The sequence below is a fragment of the Rhineura floridana genome, chromosome 3 (assembly GCF_030035675.1).
Source record: "Rhineura floridana isolate rRhiFlo1 chromosome 3, rRhiFlo1.hap2, whole genome shotgun sequence".
Taxonomy (NCBI): Eukaryota; Metazoa; Chordata; class Lepidosauria; order Squamata; family Rhineuridae; genus Rhineura; species Rhineura floridana.
In genome coordinates, this window is record NC_084482.1 from 220572152 (window position 1) to 220590525 (window position 18374).

At 38.9% G+C, this 18374-nt stretch overlaps 1 pseudogene; it reads right to left on the reverse strand.

The window, feature by feature from the left end:
* Nucleotides 1-18374, reverse strand: part of LOC133379014 (zinc finger protein 91-like) — a 79103-nt pseudogene that overhangs the window by 43216 nt on the left and 17513 nt on the right.

An 18374-nucleotide genomic window follows, 5' to 3' on the forward strand; every position in this document is an offset into this window, starting at 1 on the left:
ATGCATGCAATAAGACACAAAACGTCCATGCAAACCACGTTCCGATACCCATTCCGGGCTATAATACATTTTTACGTAATCCAGCCCAGAACAGAAACTTCCCAATCAGCCAGACCTACCAAAATTCACCAACCACACATGTTGCTGCCTCTCGTTGTGTTGGGAAATGGGAGATAACACAGGATGACCCAGGAACCTCTGGGGTGATCAGCAATACCCTTTCTTGCTGTTTGTAGGTCCACTAAGCAGCACTATTGGTGCTGCTACCAGGTTGCGAATGTCTGGTGAATTGGGGAGGGAGAGAGAAAGAGAGATTGGGGGGGCAAGTCGGCTGGCAGAAGGGGGAGAAAAATAGAGTTTGCCTTCAGTGAAATAGATGTGCTATCACAGGAAAAAAACTGGGTTCAAAGAAGTGCTCTTGTGTGCTTGGGCTCAGACTCCACCTCTGCCTTGTATTCAAGTTCTGGGCCAAACCTCACCAGTTTGCTTTCTGTGAAATGAGTTTCTGACACAACTACTTTCAAAATCAAGGTTATTAAAGTCTGGAACCTGTGAGAGGGACTCCTACTCATTGGGCAGAGCGCATGAGGTGGAGGCAGAAGAACTTTCCAGTCAAAAGGCTCTCAGGCAAGAAGGCTGGAGAACAGAACCTTGGACAGCCACTGCCAGTCTGAGGGCCAAACTAGAGGAGATACCAATCATCCAACAAACAATTGCACGATGAGCTTTGCAACACTAAATTGAAGGTGCAGGGCAGCTGATCCCTAGTGGGGTCCTGACATGCACCTGTTATTTACATTGGGAACAACAACAATAACACCAGCTCACCAGTCTAATCACTTTTACTGGCTAGATCCCAAGGAAGAGGCAGGAGGGGACAGGAACAGGAAGTGCTTCAAGCAACCTGGTCCCCAAGATCAGCAGTTGTGCAACTGACCTCCCAGTCAGTAATCTTCACACTTGTGATTCCCAGAAAATGGCATTCAGGGGCATACTGCTTCCCAGAGAGAAACTACAGGGAAGCATCATTAACAATTGCATAACATGGATTAGTTACACAACATGGATTAGTTTGAAGTTACCAGACCATTGATATATCTGGCCCAGAACTATCTATCCCAACAAACTGCCTCCCCCAATAATTTAAGCAGAGATTTTCTGCAGCTTTGCTGCCTTTCCTAAAGGCCCTTTTCTGCCCTAGAGAAGCCATTCTGGCTATGTGACCACTGACAAAACACAATTCTCACTCCTTTTCTTGGTGAGCACCAAATGAAAGTATGGTCCTTCATTTGCCTGCTAGGAAATAGCACTGAGACCAGATGCGACTGCGGAGTGAAATCAGTTTGGAAAATGTATTTAAAATACATCAGCAGAAAACTAGTGAATTCATGTTACTTTATGAAAGATGTTAGAATAGCCAATACAAAAAATATCCAAGCAAAATAAAAACCATGTTGTACACAAAAATACTTTTTATTTATATTTATAAAATGTGTACACTGCAGAAGAAATTTATAAAGAATATAAAATGTACATTAAAATGATCAATAAAAATCAACATTTACCAAACACTAAAAAATGAATAAAATCAACAGTTAAAGGTATGCTAAACTATATGAAAACACTGAGTAAGGAGACCATTAGAAACAAGGACTAGTATTATTTTATTTTCATTTAGAAATCACTTCCCAGAAAGTATCTCAAAAATACCAACAATAAAAAAAACATTTCATATGCAAACCAATTAAAAACATCTTAAAATCCCACACAGACCCTCCATGACGCAGAGTGGTAAGCGGCAGTAATGCAGCCGAAGCTCTGCTCACGGCCAGAGTTCGATTCCAACGGAAGGAGGAACTCGAATCTCCGGTAAAAGGGGTCGAGGTCCACTCAGCTTCCCATCCATCCGTGGTCAGTAAAATGAGTGCCCGGCATATGCTGGGGGATAAAGAAAGACCGGGGAAGGAACTGGCAGTCCCACCTCATATATACGGTCTGCCTAGTAAACGTTGCAAGACGTCACCCTATTAGTCGGAAACGACTCGCACTATAAGTGTTGGGACACCTTTACCTTTTAAAATCCCACAGAAACAGTAATAAAGCTCTGCCCTTAAAAGGTTTGTTGAAAAAGGAAGGTCTTCTATAGGCACCACACACAAAAAACACCTGTCTGATATGTATCAGGAGGAAGTTCAAAAAAGTAGATGCCACCACACAAAAGGCCAGGTTTCTCTATCATGCACAGTGGACTTCCTAATGAGATGGTATGCGTAAGAGGCCATCCTCTGCAGGTTTCAGTGATGGGCTGCATATATAATAGGTGAGATAATTTTTTAAGCATCCTGGCCCCAACCTGTATAGGGCTTTAATCTATGTAGCCTGCAAGATGAAGAATAAAGCTCCCATTGAAGTTCTTTCCATACTCCCTACATTTCAATTGTTTCTCCTGTGTATCCTCTGTGATGTAAGCCTACTGCTTTCATTGAATCTCTTTCCATACTCCGTACAATAAAAAAGTTACTCCACAGTGTTTTTTCATGCAAAGTGTGCTCTGACTGAACCTCTTTCCACTCACTACATTTAAATGGTTTCTCCCGTGTGGGTTCCGTGATGTAAAACAAGGCTACTGCTTACACTGAAGCTTTTTCCGCACTCCCTGCATTTAAATGGTTTCTCCCCTGTGTGGGTTCTTTCATGTACAGTACGGCTATAGCTCTGACTGAAGCTCTTTCCACACTCCCTGCATTTAAATGGTTTGTCCCCTGTGTGGGTTCTTTCATGTACAGTAAGGCTTCTGCTCTGACTGAAGCTCTTTCCACACTCCCTGCATTTAAATGGTTTCTCATCTGTGTGGGTTCTTTCATGTAAAGTAAGGCTACGGCTCTGAATGAAGCTCATTCCACACTCCCTGCATTTAAATGGTTTCTCCCCTGTGCGGGTTCTTTGATGTGAAGTAAAGTTACTGCTCTGACTAAAGCCCTGTCCACACTCCTTGAATTTAAATGGTTTCTCCCCTGTGTGTGTTTGGTGATGTAATTTCAGGCTAAAGCTTACTCTGAAGCTCTTTCCGCACTCACTGCATTTAAATGGTTTCTCCCCTGTGTGTGTTCTTTCATGTAATCTAAGGCTACCACTCTGACTGAAGCTCTTTCCACACTCTTTGCATTTAAATGGCTTCTCCCCTGTGTGGGTTCTTTGATGCAAAGTAAGGTCACTGCTCTGACTGAAGCTCTTTCCACACTCACTGCATTTAAATTGTTTCTCCCCTGTATGGGTTCTTTGATGCAAAGTAAGCTTATTTCTCTGACTGAAGCTCTTTCCGCACTCCCTGCATTTAAATGGTTTCTCCCCTGTATGGGTTCTTTGATGCGAAGTAAGGTGAGCGCTCTGACTGAAGCTCTTTCCACACTCCTTACATTTAAATGGCTTCTCCCGTGTGGGTTCTTTGATGTAAAGTAAGCTTACTTCTCTGACTAAAGCCCTGTCCACACTCCATGCATTTAAATGGTTTCTCCCCTGTGTGTGTTCTTTGATGTGAAGTAAGCTTACTGCTCTGACTAAAGCCCTGTCCACACTCCATGCATTTAAATGGTTTCTCCCCTGTTTGTGTTCGGTGATGTAATTTCAGGCTACTGCTTACACTGAAGCTCTTTCCACACTCACTGCATTTAAATGGTTTCTCCCCTGTATGGGTTCTTTGATGCGAAATAAGGTGACTGCTCTGACTGAAGCTCTTTCCACACTCTTTGCATGTAAATGGCTTCTCCCCTGTGTGGGTTCTTTGATGCAAAGTAAGCTCACTGCTCTGACTGAAGCTCTTTCCACACTCCCTGCATTTAAATGGCTTCTCCCCTGTATGGGTTCCTTGATGCAAAGTAAGGTGACCGCTCTGATTGAAGCTCTTTCCACACTCCATGCATTTAAATGGTTTCTCCCCTGTATGGGTTCTTTGATGCGAAGTAAGGTGAGCGCTCTGACTGAAGCTCTTTCCACACTCCTTACATTTAAATGGCTTCTCCCCTGTGTGGGTTCTTTGATGTGAAGTAAGCTTACTTCTCTGACTAAAGCCCTGTCCACACTCCATGCATTTCAATGGTTGCTCCCCTGTGTGTGTTCTTTGATGTGAAGTAAGCTTACTTCTCTGACTAAAGCCCTGTCCACACTCCATGCATTTAAATGGTTGCTCCCCTGTGTGTGTTCGGTGATGTAATTTCAGGCTACTGCTTACACTGAAGCTCTTTCCGCACTCCCTGCATTTAAATGGCTTCTCCCCTGTGTGGGTTCTTTGATGCAAAGTAAGCTCACTGCTCTGACTGAAGCTCTTTCCACACTCTCTGCATTTAAATGGCTTCCCCCCTGTGTGGGTTCTTTAATGCAAAGTAAGCTCACTGCTCTGACTGAAGCTCTTTCCACACACCATGCATTTAAATGGTTTCTCCCCTGTGTGTTTAAGGTGATGTAATTTAAGGCTACTGCTTAGACTGAAGCTCTTTCCACACTCTCTGCATTTAAAAGGTTTCTCTCCTGTGTGGGTTCTTTTATGTGAAGTAAGATGATTGTTCTGAGTAAAGCTTTTTCCACATTCCCTGCATTTAAATGGTTTCTCCCCTGTGTGGGTTCTGTGATGTGAAATAAGGCTATTTTTTACACTGAAGCTCTTTCCACATTCCATGCACTTAAATGGTTTTTCTCCGGTGTGTGTTCTTTGAGGAAAACTATGACAAGTAGAGGATTTCTTGCTCCCATTCTTTGGCTGCTTTCTTTCAGACGTTTTTGGTCCCCTGTGATTTCCAAATATCTCTTTTTGACTCTCAGTCTTGGCTATTACCAGTGGCACCATCTGTGGTTTTCTATAATTCTCATTCTGCCGGTCTCCTGCTGGGGGGGAAGAGGGTTGAAAAAAACACATTGGAATTTCAAGGCAGAAACAAAGCATTTCATCACAGATGAAGCCCCATTATCTGCTTCTCTATTTTTACATCTCCATTATTCTCCCCCTTTTATCTTTGCATGGCCCTCCCTCCCTATTCAATATCTATATAAACTCGCTGACAAAACACCTGTCGGCAGTAAACTCTCACCCTCCTGTCTTGGCAAGGAGACACTTAACCTGTCTTCTATATGCCGACGACATTGCCCTGTTATGCCAAACGCAGGTGGGCTTATGTCATCTCTTAAGAGAACTTGCCTCCTTTTGTGTGGATGAACTTTTGAGAATTAACTATGCGAAATGCAAGGTTTTAGTTTTCGCCAAAAGTAGACATAAACACCGCAGGCAAATTGACAACCATATTATTGACCAAGTCAACGCCTTCAGTTACCTTGGCATTGCATTCCATCCCTTAGGTTCTTGGAATGCGCATTTTGTCCAGTCTGCTACGACCGCACAGAAATCAGCCAGAGCTTTACTGACCTTCTTTTATACAAGGGGCGGTCAGTACATTCCGGCAGCAGTCCAGGTATTTTTTTTTTTTTTATATATAGTTTTTATTCAAATTTTTCCAAAAAACAAACAAAACAAAGTAAGAAAAAACATAACAATACTACAACAAAAAATAAAAATAAAATGGTTGACTTCCGATTTGTCACAGATCAGCTATAAGTATATAATATACATCAAACCTGTCCCTTAATATGTACATACAGAATCCCTTTTCTCCATAAGCTGTCTTAATTAATCATCAAATCCCAGTATCATCATTTTATTTTGATCTTTCGACAAAAAGTCTAAGAGAGGCTTCCAATCCTTAAGGAATGTATCTGTCGATTTTTCTCTAAGTAAACACGTCAATTTATCCATTTCTACTAAGTCCATTAATTTCAGTAGCCATTCTTCCATTGTTGGTATTGATTCCATTTTCCACTTTTGTGCATATAATAATCTTGCTGCCGTAATCATATATAATAATATTCTTCCATATTTCTTTTCTATTTGTTTATCCATAAAACCCAGTAAAAAAAATTCTGGTTTTGACTGAATATTTATCTTTAAAATTTTTTGCATCTTCCTACCTATCTGTGCCCAGAATAATTTCGCCTTTTTACATGACCACCACATATGATAAAAAGATCCTTCTTGTTGTTTACATTTCCAACAAACATTAGAGACATTACTATACATTTTTGACAGCTTTTCTGGAGTCATGTACCAACGGTACATCATTTTATAAAAATTTTCTTTAAGATTATAACATAATGTAAATTTCAAGCCTTTTTTCCACATATTTTCCCATTGATCCATTTGTATGTTATGACCAAAATTTTTTGCCTACTTTACCATGCACTCTTTTACTTGTTCTTCCTCCATATCCATTTTCAATAAAAGTTTATACATTTTTGCAATTATGTTTTCATCATTTGTATACAAACCTATTTCAAAATCAGATTTACTTATTTCAAACCCATACATTTTCTTGTCCATTTTATATCTTTCTAACAATTGTAAATAGGCAAACCAATGAAAACTATATCCTTCCTTTATCAATTGTTCTCTCTCTTTCATTGTGTATTCTCCATGTACATTTTCTAATAGTTCTTGATAAGTTAACCATTTCTCTTTTCCAGACATTTCTCTTCTATAAAACGCTTCTTGACTTGAGACACATAATGGTATTTTCGAATAAAACCTTGGTTTGTATCTATTCCATATTTTCAACAGAGAACGTCTTATAAAATGATTATTAAAGTCTACGTTTACTTTTACTTTGTCATACCATAGATATCCATGCCATCCCCACTTCAGATTGTGGCCCTCCAAATCCAATAGTCTTTTATTCCTCAATAAGATCCATTCCTTTATCCAGACTAAACAGCAGGCAGCAAAATAAAGTCTCAAATTTGGTAATCCCAGTCCTCCTCTTTCTTTAGCGTCTTGAAGTAATTTAAATTTAACTCTTGGTTTTTTTCCTTGCCATACAAATTTAGAAATATCTTTTTGCCATTGTTTAAAAGGTAAATCAGAGGATATTACAGGTATTGTTTGAAACAAAAACATCATTCTCGGTAATACATTCATTTTTATCACAGATATTCTACCCATTAATGACAGTTGTAGTTTATCCCATCTTAGCAAGTCTTTCTTAATCTCTGTCCATAATTTTTCGTAATTATTATGAAACAGCTTTGAATTTTTATTTGTCATGATGATGCCTAGATATTTCAACTTTTTTTCTATTGTAAAATCTGTCTTGTCCATTAACTCTTTCTGTTCCCTTAAAGTTAAATTTTTCACCAACATCTTTGTTTTTTGATTGTTGATCTTAAATCCTGCTAACGGTCCAAATTCTTTTAATTTGTCCATCAATATATGAATTCCTTCCAAAGGGTTTTCTAGTACAATTATCAAATCATCAGCAAATGCTCTCAATTTATATTCTTCTTTTTTTATTTTTAATCCCGAAATCCTTTTATCTTGCCTTATATCTCTAAGCAGCACTTCTAAAACCAGAATAAATAAAAGGGGAGATAATGGACATCCCTGTCTTGTACCCTTTTGTATTTCACATGAATCCGTTAAGTCTCCATTAACAATTATCTGGGCCTTCTGTGATGTATAAATCGATCTGATCCATTTTATAAAGTTGTCTCCAAAATCCATTTGCTCCAAAACCTGGAACATAAATTTCCAATTCAAATTATCAAATGCTTTTTCAGCATCTAAAAAAATCAAAGCTGCTTGTTTATCATTTCGTTGTTCTAAATATTCCAACACATTCAAAACATTCCTGACGTTGTCACGTAATTGTCTTTTAGGTAAAAACCCTGATTGATCTTCCTGAATAAATTGTTGCAATATTATTTTCAATCTTTCAGCCAAAATCATTGTAAAAATTTTATAGTCATTATTCAGTAGAGATATTGGCCGATAATTTTTTGTTTTAGTTAAATCTTGGTCCTCTTTAGGTATTAATGTTATATTAGCATTTTTCCAACTATCCGGTATCTTTCCCTCTTGCAAAATAGAATTCATTGTAGACTGTAAGGGTAGCAAGAGTTCTTCCTCCAAACATTTATAATACATTGCAGATAGCCCATCTGGTCCTGGCGCCTTTCCTAATTTAATTTTATTTATAGCTTCAGATATCTCTCTTGACGTAATAGGGCCATTAATAACTTGTCTCTGAAAATCTGTAATTTTCGGCAAATTCTGTTTAGATAAATACTCTTCTATTTTTTCAGATGGAATTTCTTGACACTTATACAATGTTGAGTAATATTGATGAAAAATCTTTTTGATTTTTACATTATCTGTCAGCGTCTCATCTCCTTCTTGTATCTTTAAAATAATATTTTTTGACGTTCTTTTCTTAATTTATATGCTAACCATTTCCCAGGTTTATTTGCAAATTCAAAGGTCCTTTGTTTAGCAAAATTTAATTTCCTTTCAATTTCTCTAACTGTCAACATTGATACTTGCTTCTGTAACATTTTAATTTGATTTACAATAGAAACTTTAGCTGGATTCTTTTTCAATTCTTCCTCTTTTTGTTTTATTTCTTCCAAAATTAATTGCATTTTCTGTTGTTTCTTTTTTTTAATTCAGAATTACATTTAATAAAGTATCCCCTCATAAATGCCTTACTAGTATCCCAAACAATATTTTCACTTGTTCCTTTATATAAATTATATTCAAAGAACTCCTTTAATTTCTTCTTACATTCTTGTACTACTTTATCATTCTGTAATAAAGATTCATTTAGTCTCCATCTAAATCCAAGATTTTTTTTTTTTAAAGTTAATATCACAGGATTGTGGTCCGAAAAAGTTTTTGGTAATATATCCATTTTAAAAATATCCTTCGCTAAAATTTTTGACATCCAAATCATATCAATCCTCGAAAATGTTTTATGTCTTTCTGAAAAATAAGTAAATTCCTTTGCATTATCATTTATATATCTCCAGGTATCCACCAATTCTAAATGTTCCATGAGTTCAAAACAAATCTTCGGTAATTTACCTTGTGTCTCTTTGATATTTTTTTCAGAAAGCCTATCAATTTTTGGTGAGATTACCCCATTCCAGTCACCCATGACACACCAATGCTCATATGAAAACTCTGACAATTTTTCCATAAGTCCTGTATAAAACCTTGTTTTATCTTCATTGGGGGCATAAATACCCACTATCAAAATGTTTGTACCTTGTAAAATAATTTCAACCCCCACAAATCTACCACTATCGTCCAATAATACCAATTTAGGAAGCAATTGTGGGTTAATATAGAGAACAACTCCATTTTTTTTTTTTGGTCCAGCTGAAATAAATTCTTCACCCAAATTTTTACAAATCAAATATTTGGAATCTTTCTTCTGAATATGAGTTTCTTGTAAACAAATTATATCCAATTTTAATTTTTTCAAATAATGAAACACTTTCTTTCTCTTCTGCGCCGTGTTGGCTCCATTTATATTCCAAGTTAGGTATTTGTAATCCATCATTAAGCGTGTATTTTAAAATTTGCCTGATGCTCCTTTTGATCCATCATCTTCCTTCCCCTCCTCTGCATATCCTTGTTGACTTTGTTTCCCAGGAACTATATCCATATCTTTGAGTTTATCTTCTTCCATATCTTTTGAAGCTTTTCTCAAGAAGTCCCTTGCTTTTTGAACAGTATTCAGTCTGTATTTCTGTTGTCTGAATGTAAAAATCACTCCTTCTGGAACGTCCCACCTAAATTGAATTTTGCATTGCTTAAGTTTTTCTGTAAGGAAAGCATATTCTTTTCTCTTACGTAAAAGTCTAATAGGAATTTCCTTCATCACCAGTATTTCCTTACCATCAATTTTAAAGGTATATTTAAAGTGTTGCTGTAAAACCATGTCTCTGGTCGTCTTCTTTACGAAATGAACAAGCACATCTCTTGGAATTTTTTTCATTGTTGCATATCTGGAGTTAATTCTATAAACTTTGTCTATTTCAAATTCCATCCTATCTTCATTCAAGTCCAGAAATTTTACTAAAGCATTAACAATTTTATCTCTAATGTCTTCACCTGTTTCCTCAGGGATTGCACGGAATCTCAAACAATGCTCTTTATTTCTCATTTCAGTCACAGCTAAATAGTCCAAATTTTTTTCTAGTTCCAGATTTAGTATATCTGTTCTATTCTCCAAGGTTTGTACCTTTTCTTTAGTATTTTTTGCATCTTCCTTTATTTGCCCAATTGTCCCTTTAATCTCATCCACTTGTGTTTTAATATAGTCTTTTATATCTGTCAATTCAGTTTTCATTTCCTGTTTCATTTCCTGTTTTATAGCATTAATCCCTTCCATTATTTTTTGAAACATTTCTGGGGGTATATCCTCTTCCTGTGTATCAATAGAACCTCTTCGCCCCTGGGCCTTGGTTGTTTTTTTAGTTGTCATTTTCAAAAAGAGGCCTTTAATTTCTAATATTAATCACTGTTTCAGAACCTAAGGGCAGTCTATTTCTTTTCTTTTTTTCCCTCCACCAAAAAGAAGAGTTAATATTCCAGGCCTATTATTGAAATCCAGCCAGCACAACACAGTCCTTATCTGCTTCCAAGAATGCAAAACAATTCTGGTTGCCAAGACTAAACAATTAGTAGCATATACGAGCAGCGGATTCATCCAACAAGAAATAGTCCAAAGAGAAAAATAGTCCAAAATATAATAATTACCTCTCATCCGTTTTTAAACTTTAAAAGTCCAAATTCAAGCCAGCTTTTTGTCGTAAAAAAAGTATATAAGTTGTTTATATTTTCTTTCTTCCTTAATTATATTTAAAAGAGAAAAAGTATGACTCACCCAGGTTTTTCAATTGCTGATTCATAAACAAATCCCTTTTATTGCAGTAATTTAAGCCGAATGATAAGGTTTAGGCAGAAGTGGGCTCGCTGGTTAAGAACGTTTTTTTTGAGAGAAGAAAAAACGCTTCGCTTTATTCCAGTTCAGCTTGCGTGGAATTCCTGACTCCGTCTTCAGCCGATCGGCTTGCCTTCTTATCTCAGAAATCAGCCAGAGCTTTACTGACCTTCTTTTATACAAGGGGCGGTCAGTACATTCCGGCAGCAGTCCAGGTATTCAACGCCAAGGTGCTTCCTCAACTTCTTTACGGGACCCAAATTTGTAGTGGAGGCAATTATGCATTGTTGGAGAGGGTACAATCTAAATTCATGAGGTCTGTTTTGGGCACTCCGAGATGTGTCCCCAATGTGACCTTACGCTTGGAATTAGGTGCCCTTCTGATTGAGACACACGCTTGGATATAAAAATTTAACTACTGGATGAAGCTGCTATTTTTACCCACTGGATTGCCCCGATTAACTTTGGAAGATTCCTTCGAATCTCAATGGCAACGGGTAATGATTCACAAACTCGGAACTCTCGGTTGTTCGCTCCCAGCGATTGGTGCCCTAGGCCATACGACCGCTAAAACAACAATCATCCAACGCCTCAAAGATGTTGAGTATCAGAACAACATGAGCCTAGTTGCCGCTTATTCACAATGCAGTATTAATGTAAATTCCTGCAACTTGGCCACTTACATTTCAAGTTTATCTACCCCTAAACTCAGGAGAGCTTTTACCCTGGCACGATTCAATGTTCTGCCCTCGGCACTAATGGAGGGTAGATACAGGGGAGTCGATTATTATGATCTAACTTGCCCCTGTGGAGCAGATGCGGTGGAGACAGTGAACCTTGTACTACTTTGCTGCCCTTTTTATTCAGATCTCCGCCTTAAGTTCATCTCCCCACTTTTATCTAATCTTCCTCTGAGCCCAGAAGCTATGATTTTACAATATTTAATGGCAGATTCAAAATCACAGATCACTCTGAGGTCGCCTCGTTCTTCACAGCTGCTATGGCTCGCAGGAGGGACCTAATGCGATGTCTATTAGATCAAGGTTTTAGCTAGATTACTATGTGTACCTGGTTTTAGCTTTTTAGCTTTCTCACTGCACTGATACTGTATTGTATTCTATCTCCACTCTGATATTCAGAGGATCCGTAATTATACTGGTGGTCTTGGACCATAACAAAGATTTTATGTTATCTTTGCATGGCCAGATGAAAGCAAGGTTACCAGTATATCCTACAGTCTCACACAGCAACATAAATTCCTTTCAGGTCCATATAACACTTGATGTCACTAAGCCCAGATTTGTCTGGGTTTCCTCCTACTGCCATACAACTGTGATATATATTTCTAAAATAGTATGCAATGAAAAGTGGGGTGTGGGGGAAGAGAAGGGCAGCAAGACTGCAGAACAGGACAAACTGGGCACAGCTCACTTCTCCTTGATTCTTAATAATTTGACTGCAGTCAAAACAGCCGGTCAGACAGAAATATAGGAACAAATGAAGTTGTGATAGACTAAATCAGACCCTGGTCCCTCGTGATCAGTACTATCAATACTGGCTGGCAGCTGCGCTGCAGGTTTTCAGATAAAGGCACTTCTAAATTCCACCTGAAGATTCAAGGGATTAAACTTAGCTGAGCTTTGACAGGGATGGCCAAAGACCAACACTACATGAGTTTGCAATGATGCTCTGAACCGTAAGGGGAATGCCCGACTGATCTCTCCCCTTCATCAAACCCCTGTACAATTAGATCTTGTTCTTCTAGCCAAGAGACTAAGCCCAGGTTTGACATTTCTTTCAAAGATACAGATAAGCTAGTTAGTTCTGAACTGAAATTATTCTCCTCTCTCCAAAACACAGAACGACCTTAGATCTCCTGGAGATGAATAGCACAGGGACATGTAGATCCAAATGTCTCTTGTGGACAAGAAACTGTTCAAAAACCTCAATTCAGTGACACTGTGGAAACCAATCCAGCTATCTTAATTTGGGGGATTTCTCAGCAGATGGGAAGGAAACTTCAACCTGGATGCCATTCCCCCTCCTTATATGAACAGCCTGGCTGGATCAGACCACAGGCCTATCTATTCCAGCATCCTCACAGTGCCAAAGTGGATGCAGATGGGAAGTCTACAGGGAGCACATGAAGGCATCACTTAGCTCCAGCTGTTGTTCTGATTCCAGAGATATCACATCTATTTATTCATTTATAGGCTCTTTGTATACCGCTATTTCATTAGAAACGTCAAAGCAGTTTACAACCCGTTAAGAAAAGGCAACCACCATAAATTAAAAACATCAAATATACAATAAAAACAAAGGTCAAGTGTTGTGAAAAGAGCATGCTCTTAATTGCCTGCCTGGTGCAACAGAACGGTTTTCAGCAGGCGCTTCGAAGTTAAAACAGAAGACGCCTGCTGAACCTCTGTTGGCAGAGCTTTGCAGAGAACTGGGCCGATGACACTGAAGGCTCAATTTCATGTCAATGTTCAAATCATTTAAACTCTATAAAATCTAGTTTCAAAGGAGATGAAGCTTCATCATATATAGGGGATATTTTACAAATGAATGCAAGCAAGAGTGAATTCGTTACAAGAAATTTTAAATGTCTCTACGCAAAGCACAGTAGCAAGCTGGAGGATGCAAAGGGAGACATCCTGGTTTGCTCCAAGAAAGCTAAATTGAGGAAGGTAACCTGGAAAGAAGGTGATGTGGAAGGCTAGTGACCAACTAATTTCAGAGATGAAAGGGAGACATCCTGGATAAACTGAGGAAGGTAACCTGGGACGCACGTGCAAGAAAGGAAGATGCTTTAAATGCTAATATAATGCCAATATAGAGGTACTGATTAAACAGAGATTATAACTTTAGGGTTTCTATAGGTTTCAATTAATCAAAAAATGGCATCAGTATTTGTTAGGGAAAAGCTTTAAAAGAGCAGGTCACTTTGGGTCACCAATGATTGATATTTGAGGTTTAGAAAGTCCCGAAGGTCACAAATAGCAGAACCAAAAGGAGACAGAAACCACAAAGTTTAATTTCAAAAAGTCGAACAAGTGTGCACTTTGAAAACAACCTATGTAGTCAGGGGCAGACACTTTCCAGGAAAGAAGGAGATGTGGAAGGCTAGTGACCAACTAATTTCAGAGATTTGACATTAAAACATCTTTAAGTAAGAGGGGGGAACATCCATGAGGGTATATAAAGAACACGTCATCACTCCCTGACCATCCAGAGACGGATCCTATGTTCTCTGAGCTACCACTTAGTCCCAGCAGCCTGGGCATTGCTTTTGGAGCATGGGGGTGCCCCTCTGTTGAGTTCCTCAACTCACAGAGTAAGGAAGATCTTTCATGCCTACAAGCTACTTCATTGCTGCTAAGGATCCATTGGAGAAGCTTTGCTGATTTGAGAGTGAATGTGCATGCTTGTAATTTTCCTGTTTCCTCTTTTAAGAAAGCATTTATATTTGATGTCACACTTTTGATTACTGCTGAAAATAGAGAGTGCTTCAAAGGCACATAGCACACGCTATTGCCAACCCTACACCTATGTGGAGGAAGCGTGGGGTATTTGAGGTGTTGGGGTACTCCCTCTAGGTTCCTGGAGACCACCAAGATTTAGTGTTGTGAAATCCTTCTACAGCTTCCCTGAGTAATCTTTCAAGTCCATACCTACTGATCTCTCCCTTTCATCAGAGCCACATACAACTGGATCATGCTCTTCCAGCCAAGAGGTGAAGCCTAGTTTTGACATTCCCAAATTATCCTCTACTCCCCAAAGCAAACAAAGATTTTAGATCTGGAACCAATTAGTACAGGGACCCAAATTATCCCCCTGACCAGTTGCCTGGAGGTGTACATAAATCTCAACTCAGGGGCTCTGTGGAAACCAATCCAGCCATCTTAATTTGGGGGATTCCTCAGCAGGTAGAAAAGAAACTTCAACCTAGCGGCTCTTCCTCAGAACAGCCCTGTGGAATCAGACCACAGGCCTATCTAGTCCAGCATCCTCACAGTGCCTGATCAGATGCGAATGGGAAGTCTACAGGGAGGACATAAAGGCAGCACCCTCCGATCTGACATAAGATGTGCGGCAGATAAAGGTGAGGCTTCAAAAGAACCACCAGGACCTTGAAATGGGCTGCCAATTGCTCCTTTGCTGGACTGGGGCGCACTTGCACCTGCCAGTCAGCTGATCAGCGTTTGGAGGGGGCTTTGCTCAAGGAAGGGGAAGCTGTTTCCAATGAATGGAAATCACTTCTCCCTCCCAGCGCTGCTCTGTGAAGCAGCCCCATTCAGCTCCTGAAGTTGAAAGAAGCAGTGTGGGGTGGCAAGCCAAGGGTTCAGCTTGGCTGTGGGTGCCTGTTCCCTTTCGGAAGCCACTGCTTTGTAGAAAGATCGGCTGTGCATGGGACTTCTCTGGCAGGCAGCCCATGCGAAAGGCACCTTTTTTCCTTCCCCCCCTGCTCAATGAAAGGAGGGGGAAGGGTGCTTCAGAGAGCACTTTGCAGCTTTAAGACAGTCACTGTGCTCCCAACGGGACAAGGGTTGCACTCAGGTCCTGCTTGCTTGCTTCCTATAGGCATGCTGCCATTGGCCTGATCCAGCAGGCTCTTCTTAAAGACATCTAAGATGTTCTCCAGGAGAACTCACACCCTGATTGGTCAATTAATCTGCAATGAATCATATTACACAGGAACTGAAAAATCCTACAATTTCCAAACCAAAATGGGGCCTCAACGCAGCTGAACATCTACCTGTTGATGTCGCATCTTTGGGATACTGGATAAAGGGATCTTTTCTTTCTTCCCAACACGAATGGAGGTCCGATTCTTTGAAGGAAATAGACAAGACTAGTTACTTTTGACCAGAAAATATTCAGCTGTTACAAACAGAGATTTTTATAGATAAGAAAAGGTATAATTTTGATCTGTTAAGTCCTGCTCTCGGTGAATAGAACAGAGTTGTGTGGACCAAGTAGGGTCAGACTGGCACTTGTGAAGATGCGTCCACTGGGCATGAAGCTCATCTTGAAATGCTTGTTGGGGGTGAACCTAGTAAAGCCAGCTTCTTAGTAGGCTGCAAACTACTAGGGCAGAACCTAGTAAAGTCAGCAACAGCGGATGCAATTCACTGTGTCACAGGCCACCTGTATTTATAGAAATTGGCCATCTCCAATTCTTTATAATTGATTTACATAAAATTATGTGTGGAAAAGTAGCGCAAACAATACAAGCCAAAACATGAGTAAAAAGACAAGCTGCCAGTTAAAGTGTCTTTTTTCCTTTGAGTTTTGTTTACAGTAGTTCCAAAATAATTTTTTTCCCGTAAAGTATCAACATTTTATAAGGAGTCCGGGCATTCAGCCAATGATCATGTCTATATATGGCTGAAGCTGTACAGGGGTGAGTCAGGAAAACTTATTAGAATACAACATCAGCATCAAGATGCAGGTTTGGATGAGAGTTCAAATGAGGGAAACAAGAGTATAGTAGTAATATGAGCATGAACTGACAGAGTCTAGATCAGGGTTTCCCAACCTTTGGTCCACAGATGTTGCTGGACTACAGTTCCCATAATTCCTGACCATTGGCCATGCTGGATGGGGCTGATGGGAGTTGTAGTCCCACAACATCTGTGGCTCAAAGGTCGGGAAACCCTGGTCTAGATAGATACAAACTAGAGCTATAAAAGACAGACAGCCTTGGGGATTTTTACCAGTTGTCCGTGACACTGGTCGAAGAAAGAACCACCTGCTCTGAGTGTTAAGGTCCACACGCAGCAAAGGTGAGATCACTCCTTTTCAGATGGAAATCAATGTGACCTATGCTGTCCTTTGAAATGCAACACGTTAGCGTACATCCCCTTTGTATGTGCTGTGTAAGACCTATGTTCTGATATGTGGCTATGTCCACAAAGTATAGTAAATTAGATGTGTTAATTATACATAGACACTGATAAAGATTTCGTTTCTTTTTTTTTTTTTCAATAATTTTTATTCAGATTTTCATAAAACATACAAGACGAAATCATAAAACATTCAAAGACAAAAAACAAAATCAAAAATAGTTAAACAAAAAGAAAAAAAAGAAAAAAAAAACAAAAATAAAAAATAAAGAGTAAAATATTGACTTCCCATTTGTCAAAGATCAAATCAGTTATAAGTCTATAATATATAACAATCCTGTCTCTTAAGTCATATTATAAAATCACTTTCCTCCAGTAGTTTTCTTACTTAATCATCAAATCTCATAAACATTACTTTATTCTTTCCACAAAAAGTCAAAGAGAGGTTTCAATTCTTTAAGAAATATATCTATCAATTTTTTTTTTCCAGATAAGCATATCGATTAATCCATCTCATTACTAATTATGATAATCTTATTGTCATAACCATAGTCAAAATAAACATTTCAATTAATCCATCACATCAGAATCTGTTAGGTTCAGTAATTTCAGTAGCCATTGTTCTATTATCCCTATTAGTTCCATTTTCCATCTTCCATCTTCAGTAGTCTTGTTAAGTCCAGTAATTTCAGTATCCAATCTTCCATTATCAGTATTCCATAATAATCTTGCTGTCAAAGCCATAGTCATATAGTAAGAGTCTGATGGGAATTACCTCTATCCCAAATATTTTCTTGCCATCCATTCTGAATAGGTTGCTGAAATACTGCTGTAAAATCATATCTCTGTTCTTTTTTTCAAAATACACTGGGTCATCTCTTGAAAGTTTTTCCATTGTCACATGGCTGCAGTTAATTCCATAGATTTTCTCTATATTGGGCTCCATCACATCATTCCAGTCCAGAAGATTATCCATGCCATTGATAACTTTATCTCTAGAATCTTCATTAATTTCTTCAGAGATAACATTAAGTTCCAAACAATAGATTTTATTTCTAAAGTCCATAGACTCCAAATCTTGTTCCTGTTCCACGTTTGTTCCAATCTCCGGGATCTCCTCTCTCACAGGGACCCCTGTTCCAGTCTCCAGGGTCTCCTCTCTCACAGGGACCCCTGTTCCAGTCTCCAGGGTCTCCTCTCTCACAAGGACCCCTATGTCTTTAATCTCCTGTGTCTCCAAACAATAGATTTTGTTTCTAAAGTCCATAGACTCCAAATCTTTTTCCTGTTCCACGTTTGTTCCAATCTCCGGGGTCTCCTCTCTCACAGGGACCCCTTCCAGGGTCACCTCTCTCACAGGGACCCCTATATCTTTAATCTCCTGCTTCATTTTACTCAATTCAATTTTCAGCTCCTTACAACCCTGTCGCAGGTTTTGTTTCGTTATCTCAATCTCATCCATTATTTTCTGAAACATAGTTATTTCCAGATTCTCAGCCACTTTCTTAATTGCCATTTTAAAAGAAAAATATAGGAAAACCACTTCTTATTTCAGCAACAATTGGGTTAATACTCCAAACTTGGTGACATCACAGTATAAACAGAGCAGACAGCCTTATCTCTCCATGCTTAAGTAAACAAAATGCAGTTCCCAGGATCGAAACAATTAATGGCGGTCGTCAGGAAACAGATTCGTCAAAAT